The sequence below is a fragment of the Scylla paramamosain genome, chromosome 7 (assembly GCF_035594125.1).
Source record: "Scylla paramamosain isolate STU-SP2022 chromosome 7, ASM3559412v1, whole genome shotgun sequence".
Classification (NCBI taxonomy): Eukaryota; Metazoa; Arthropoda; class Malacostraca; order Decapoda; family Portunidae; genus Scylla; species Scylla paramamosain.
Window position 1 is genome coordinate 12,655,001 of NC_087157.1, and position 7,500 is coordinate 12,662,500.

The following is a 7,500-nucleotide window of genomic DNA, read 5'->3' on the forward strand; positions in this document are numbered from 1 at the left end:
ACCACTGCCACAAGAAGTAGGTAGTGGTAATAGTTTCAAGTCATCGTTTTCTCTCTTTTCGACATTACATTTTCATTTTCATTCTGATTTCATTTTTATTTTATTTTTTATTTATTTTTTTTCCTTATTTACTTCATAAAATTTTCTAGAATCGTTCTTGAAAGAAAAAAAAAGAAAAACTATTAAAAAATAAACAAATCACAAAGACAAACGAGAGAAAATACAAAATGATTAATTCCAGAGAGAGAGAGAGAGAGAGAGAGAGAGAGAGAGAGAGAGAGAGAGTTATAGACTCGTATCAAGCGAAGGTAGAGCTAACATAGGAAAAGGTGGGTTGCCAGTTAGCCTTATACCTGCCTACATATTGATCATCTGAGCCGCTCCTCCACTCCGTCCTTCCCTCACTCTCGGCCGTGGGTGCAGGTGTGGGTGTGGGTGGCGGGGAGTCGTGGGCGTGCTGTGGGTGGTTAGAGGAGGTGATCACTGCTAAGAGGGAGCGATAAAACAACTTACTTTACCGTCTGTGTGTGTGTGTGTGTGTGTGTGTGTGTGTGTGTGTGTGTGTGTTTGGTGTTGTAAACTCGCGTGTTGTTGGGCTACAGGTTATGGAGTGTTCATGTTTTCTAAATCTCTCTCTCTCTCTCTCTCTCTCTCTCTCTCTCTCTCTCTCTCTCTCTCTCTCTCACGTGTCGCAGCAGGCGTGGCGTGGCGTGGCGGCGTGGCGTGGCGTGCAGTGTTGTGGGGCTGGCTGTCGCTGCGAGGCCTGAGGACTGTGCCTACTCGCCGCCTCGTGCTGGTGATCCTTCTTGCCACATTTTTGTTCCCCGGTAATGGAAAGCGCGCCTCGCCGATACAGCCCAAAGCATTAGTTAATCAAATCTGTATGCAGTTCTAAACAAAAAAATGTTTTTATTTTACATCACAAAAACACGCATCATTGACACATACACTTCATAAGTAAAAAATTGGTTTTGCATTAAAAACAGGCCAGCATTAATAAAGCATATATCACGCTTTAATGAAACGATGCATATCCTATTTTATAAATTGCTCGCAACCCAGCGTTACTTCAATTGAATGCTGTATACGCGTGTGTATATTACAATTTGAATACAACTGAGCCAAGTGCATACATAGTGAAACAGACTTCATTATCTATTAACTCATTTAGGCTGTTTGAACTCGTGGGGGAGCTTTATCTAAACAGTATCAGTACATGTAATTAAAACATCCAAACTTAATTATGCGTCTGGCAGCGCAGTAGCTTTGATGCCGCTGCTCATCAGGAGAGACGCCGACACGCCGTTCCCGCCTCTCGGCCGGGGCGCGGCGGGGGCCACACTCCCCCGCCCGCCCCAGGGAAAAAGGAATTCTCTCCTGTTGAGCAAGGTTATGTAGTTGTGTGTGTGTGTGTGTGTGTGTGTGTGTGTGTGTATGGCGAAGTTAAAGGGGAAGTCGCTGGTTGATTAAAGCCGCTGAGGGGCGGGAGGAAGGGTGCAGATTGTTGGTGCCTTGCCTTGCCGGGTGTTGCTGGGTCCTCCTCCTCCTCCTCCTCCTCTTCCTCCTCCCGGCGCGGTGGTGGCCGGCCTGCGCGCGGCGGGTGGTGGCGCGTCGCGGGGAGCTACATCGTGTTACCGAGCATTGCAGGTGCTCAGGTAAACACTCACACTTTTATGTTGCACGATGGAAACGTACACAAAGAAATGTTTTCTCTCTCTCTCTCTCTCTCTCTCTCTCTCTCTCTCTCTCTCTCTCTCTCTCTCTCTCTCTCTCTCTCTCTCTCTCTCTCTCTCTCTCTCTCGATAGTCTTAGTGAGCGTACCGTCGAGAATCCTACAGTAATCAGCGCCAGAGCGACTCTTACTGACTACTGGGATCTGACGCTGTTAATATTCTTTAGCCAGACCTACTTAATAACGCTCTCGTCGGGGCCCTGCTTCTCTATGCTGACTTCGGGGCCCTCTACTTGGCTATGCTCTTGCCGGGGCCCCCTCAGTTGTTAATTAGGGAAACGTCATTGTTGACGAGGCCACTCGCTGTGTGTAAAGGTAGCAGCAGCAGCAGCAGCAGCAGCAGTCTCGATACTGAAACACAGGCACTTCATTTATGTTGCATTTCCTATTATTATTGAGCAGTTCCTAAGTTACTCTTTTATGTGTGTGTATGTCTGAAAGGGCTAATTACATGTTTCAGGCATTAAGGATTTCAGTTTAATTTCGCCTTTTCTTTCTTTATTTATTTTATTTTATTTTATTTTTTTTTTTTGCACGTGTAGCTCTTACTTATATATCAATTAGTATTTACTAAGTTGTTTATTTATTTTTTTTTCATTTATGTATTTATGTGTATATCCAGATGTCGGTTTCCAATCAACAAAGACTTACGTTCCTTCCCTTTACTCTTTTTTCATCCTAACATAACATTAGCAACACATATACATGCCAGTACAACCCCAACCACTCAAGAGAAACTGGCACCACGGCACTCTTAGCACTCTGGGTATGGGAGGGGAATTTCCGGAGCCACCAACTCATCCGCCCATCTATCCACCCCCACGCCCGCCACGCTGAGTATTGGTGGGCTGGTGGGCGGGGCGGCACGTGGTGGGCAGGAATGGAATTGAAGTGTAGGTGGGGGAGTTGTCTTGAGGGAGTCCTGTGTGTGTGTGTGTGTGTGTGTGTGTGTGTGTATAGTATTTATCACGACTGTTACACACACACACACACACACACACACACACACACACACACACACACACACACACACACACACACACACTCAACAATCAGGTACACACACACACACACACACACACACACACACACACACACACACACACACACACACACACACACACACACACACACACACACACACAAGCAAGTAAGTAAGCACGCACGCACGCACGCACGCACTCACGCACGCACTAAACGGCTGCCACTAAACAGCTTCAAGCGTCGTTGTTGCATAAAAGTCTGAGCGGCGCCGATAAATATTTGATGCGGCCGTGATGGCAGCTGGCAACCCCCACGCTAATAATTAATGTGCTTTGTTACGCGCCTCACACACCACTCTTTATTCCCCGCCCCAATAAATAATACACGCCGTAATACGCTCACCTCTTGTCTTTACTCCGCCAGGAACCGTAAATAAAATAATTAAATAAAAGGTCGAGTAGGAATAAATATCAATCTGGATCATGTGAGGGCACGGCAGGGCAGGCGGGACGGGAATGAGGTGGGTCGGGGCGGGAATGAGGCGTAGATTGTCATAATTGGATGTTCGGGGTCATTAGAGGCTCCGTGACCTTGAATGAGTGAGGCTGGAGGGTTGACCTGGCCTGTGTGTTGGGTGTAGTGAGGGTTGGTGTCAGGGAAGGGTAACGGGAAGGGGGGTACTCTCTCTCTCTCTCTCTCTCTCTCTCTCTCTCTCTCTCTCTCTCTCTCTCTCTCTCTCTCTCTCTCTCTCCCTCTCTCTCTCGTCACTTTTTTTCTTCTAATGATAATGATGACAATAACAACAAAACAACAACAACAAAAGCAATAACAACAACAAACATAAAAGTAACATTAATAGTAATCATAGCAACAAATACATTAGTCTCTCGCCAAGAACCGAGTATAATCTTTACCGCACGTGTAGATTAATTACTCTCTCTCTCTCTCTCTCTCTCTCTCTCTCTCTCTCTCTCTCTCTCTCTCTCTCTCTCTCTCTCTCTCTCTCTCTCCCTTGCCCATTTCCCTTCCCTCTCATTTGTCTTCCTCCTTCCCCCATCTCTCCCACTCTTTCCCGTGACTCCCCCATCATCCCATCACCTTCCCCATCCCTATTCCTCTTCATTTGTCTTCCTCCTCCTTCATCTCTCCTCCACTCTTCCCCGTGACTCGCCCCCATCACCCCCCTTCATCCCTTCCTATGTTCTCCCCTTCACCTGCCCTTCTCTTCACCTTCGCCTCAAAGGGTCAGTGACATTACTCTTTTCTCCCTTCAGGTTGGTATTGCTTCTCCTCCTCTTCCTCCTCCTCCTCCTCCTCCTCCTCCTCTTCCTCCTCTTCCTCCTCCTCCTCCTCCTCCTCCTCCTCCTCCTCCTCCTCCTCCTCCTCCTCCTCCTCCTCCTCCTCCTCCCTCTCCTCTTGCACGGTCTCGTTCTCTAACATCTCTCCTTTCTCTCTTTCCTCTTCACCACAAAAGGAGGATGAGAATAGCCTACAACATTCTCTCTCTCTCTCTCTCTCTCTCTCTCTCTCTCTCTCTCTCTCTCTCTCTCTCTCTCTCTCTCTCTCTCTCTCTCTCTCTCTCTCTCTCTCTCTCTGTAGTAACATAGGAAGGGAATAAGAAAGAGGGAGTACCCTTCTCTCTCCTCCTCCTCCTCCTCCTCCTCCTCCTCCTCCTCCTCCTCCTCCTCCTCCTCCTCCTCCTCCTCCTCCTCCTCCCCCTTCCTCCTCCTCCCATTGAAATTCACTTACCCGAGTTAAATGTGAAATTAATGACGTCAGCCCTAAGGCTATGCAGATTATTATGCAAAATACATCGGAGCTTGCAATAAATCTATCATTCATTTCATTAATCTTACTAATTTCCTGTGAGCGATGCTTTGTGGGGACGACGATCGGTCACTCGGAGGAGGAGGAAGAGGAGGAGAAAGAGGAGGAGTAAGTGGTGGTGGTGGTGGAGGTGGAGGAGGAGGAGTAAGAAGAGGAGGAGGAGGAGGAGTGAGGGATGAGGAAGTTAGTGTAAAAATGAACAGAAAACGAGAAAAAAATGGATGGGCGTCTGTTAACTCATTATACTTTCTGTTCTGAGAGAGAGAGAGAGAGAGAGAGAGAGAGAGAGAGAGAGAGAGAGAGAGAGAGAGAGAGAGAGAGAGAGAGAGAAAGGCACACACCATAATATATCTAACTCAACCCTACCATTCCTCCTCCTCCTCTCACGAAGCCTATTGAGAGAGAGAGAGAGAGAGAGAGAGAGAGAGAGAGAGAGAGAGAGAGAGAGAGAGAGAGAGAGAGAGAGAGACACACACACACACACACACACACACACACACACACACACACACACACACACACACACACACACACACACACACACACAGCCTTACCCTCCACTCTCCGCCAGCGAGCCTTGTTCAGATAAAGCTTTCCTATTGCCGTGTACTTTTCCTCACAGCTCAGTTCATCCTCCGTGAATTATTACACTGATTAATGTGTGTTGCAACTTTTTGAGCCCAGATGCCTTATGGAAATTTATCGCTGAGCTAGAGAGGAGAGGAGGGAAAGAGACAGGAAGAAAGAGAGGGAGAGTAGGGGAGGGAAGGGGTGGAAGGAGAGGAAGGAGAGGATGGGGGGAAGATGGAGGCATGAGTAGAGGAGTGGAAGGAACTGGGAGAGAAAAAAATGTTTAGGGTAATTGGTATCTTCTCAAGTCGTGATTTATTTTCCTTATTTTTTATTTTTACTTGCTGAGCGGAGAGAGAGAGAGAGAGAGAGAGAGAGAGAGAGAGAGAGAGAGAGAGAGAGAGAGAGAGAGAGTGGGGGAGGGAGGGAGGGTGTGTGTAGAGGCGTTTTTTAATCAGAACTGTTTCCTGCCGTGTATTAAAATGTATTAAACCATGCCTCTGTATACGTGTTGCTTCATTCTCTCCACCTTTTTTTTTTTTTTTTTATTACCTTGACGTGTCTTTGAACTCAGGCAGAATTCACTGATGTATTTCAAAATTACACTCAAAACTTACACTAAAGCATTTTATTAGCCTTTAAAATCCCACTCAACTTTCTGGAACACATCATCAAATTAGTCCAAACATTTCTAGCTCGAAAACTAGGTACTCTTGGACTGAGAATTTTACAGGACACAACACACAGTTCATTGATTTTAAGACAGCACTCGTGAAACTTTACAAACTCATGTAATCCCAGCCTATATAAAAAAAAAATAATGATAATAATGCAACCACTGCATTCAGGCACTTGTTGAGAACCGCATTGCTCTCGTACCACGACTATTTTGCAAGGCTACAGAGACGATTAGCCGCGCTCTCAAGACTATTTCTCCTGTTAATAATGTAGAAACCTTGTTAATCTGTCACTAAAACCGTTAAACACCCTGAAAAAAAATCGTGTAACTTCAACCAGAGCTTTTTGAAAGTAGTCGAGGTTTGGGCAGAAGTGTTTTAAAATACGAAATCACAGTAACAAGTGACCGGCGGCTGCAATGGTAACCGCAGGAAGTGAGGTGAGGAGGCCAGGTGCGTGGTGGTGGTGGTGGTGGTGGTGGTGGTGGTGGTGGTGGTGGTGGAGCGCGACACCTGTTTATGTTTGGGAGTGACGCAACCCGCTGACGAAGGAGGGAGCTGACGAGTGGCTTCCTTACTCATAACACGCGGCATGTGGAGTGGAGTATGTGAGGAGTAAAGGTGGAAGAGGTGGAGGTAAAGGGGACAGGTGGCAGGTACTGTAGATGATAGATAAAAGAAGGAAAGGAAGGGAGAGGAGAGAGAAGGAAGAAAAAAATAGTTAGGCAGAGAAAGTTGGGGAAGGAAGGAAACGAATAATGATAGTGAAGGGAAGGGAAAGAGGGAAGATAGGAAAAAGGAAAGAAGGGAAAGAGGGAGAAGAGATGAGTATATGAAGCAAAGGAAGATCAGAGAGAGAGAGAGAGAGAGAGAGAGAGAGAGAGAGAGAGAGAGAGAGAGAGAGAGAGAGAGAGAGAGAGAGAGAGAGAGAGAGAGGGGTTAATAGTAAATCGTGTGTCCTGAAACAAGGAAGTCTTCACTGCGTCCTTCTTTCTTGCTTACCCAAAGAGAGAGAGAGAGAGAGAGAGAGAGAGAGAGAGAGAGAGTATAGTTCTTTATTGACATGTCTCCTCCTATTACAGCTCCATCTCCTCTCCCTCTCCCTCACACCTCTTCTTCCGTTCCTCACTCACCTCTCCCTTCCTCCTCCGCCACTCTCTTGTTTCCTGTGTCCTTTCTCCTCTCCTCTTCTCTTCTCTCTTCGTTCTTCCCCTTTTGTCTTGTCTCTGTTTTCATCATATTTCTTTCATTATTGTCCTTTTGTATCCCCTTTCTCTCTATCTGTCTCTCTGTCTTCTGTGTAACTCTCTCTCTCTCTCTCTCTCTCTCTCTCTCTCTCTCTCTCTCTCTCTCTCTCTCTCTCTCTCTCTCTCTCTCTCTCTCTCTCTCTCTCTCTCTCTCTTGTATCTCACCCTCTTTCATTCATCTCTACATCTCCCTTCCTCTTCCCTCTCATCCCTTCCCCTTTCAGCGACACTTCCACGCATCTTATTCTCTTTTCTTCTTTTTCCATAGACCTTTTCCTTACTCTCTCACACCTCCCTTTTCCTCACCAAACATCCTTCCTTTACCCTTTTCCTTCCCCTATTCACCTCACCCCCCATACGTCCTCCCCATTCCCTTACCCGACGCTAATATTCACCTTTTTCTCCCTCCCGCAGGTATGTGACTCGGTGGACAGGTGAAGCAGGTGTTAATGGGCTGTTTTAA

At 46.7% G+C, this 7,500-nt stretch overlaps 1 protein-coding gene across 10 annotated transcripts in view; it reads left to right on the forward strand.

Moving 5' to 3' along the window:
• LOC135102084 (TOX high mobility group box family member 3-like) overlaps positions 1-7,500 on the forward strand; it is a 176,549-nt gene that overhangs the window by 31,451 nt on the left and 137,598 nt on the right. For 9 of the 10 annotated variants that reach the window (XM_064006813.1, XM_064006811.1, XM_064006808.1 and 6 more), the window contains one exon: positions 7,452-7,500. This exon is cut by the window's right edge and continues 62 nt beyond it. The gene's annotated coding sequence lies outside the window, so the exon portion shown is untranslated. Of the gene's footprint in view, positions 1-808; positions 828-7,451 lie in introns of those variants that run through there. The other variant, XM_064006809.1, reaches the window with a different exon arrangement.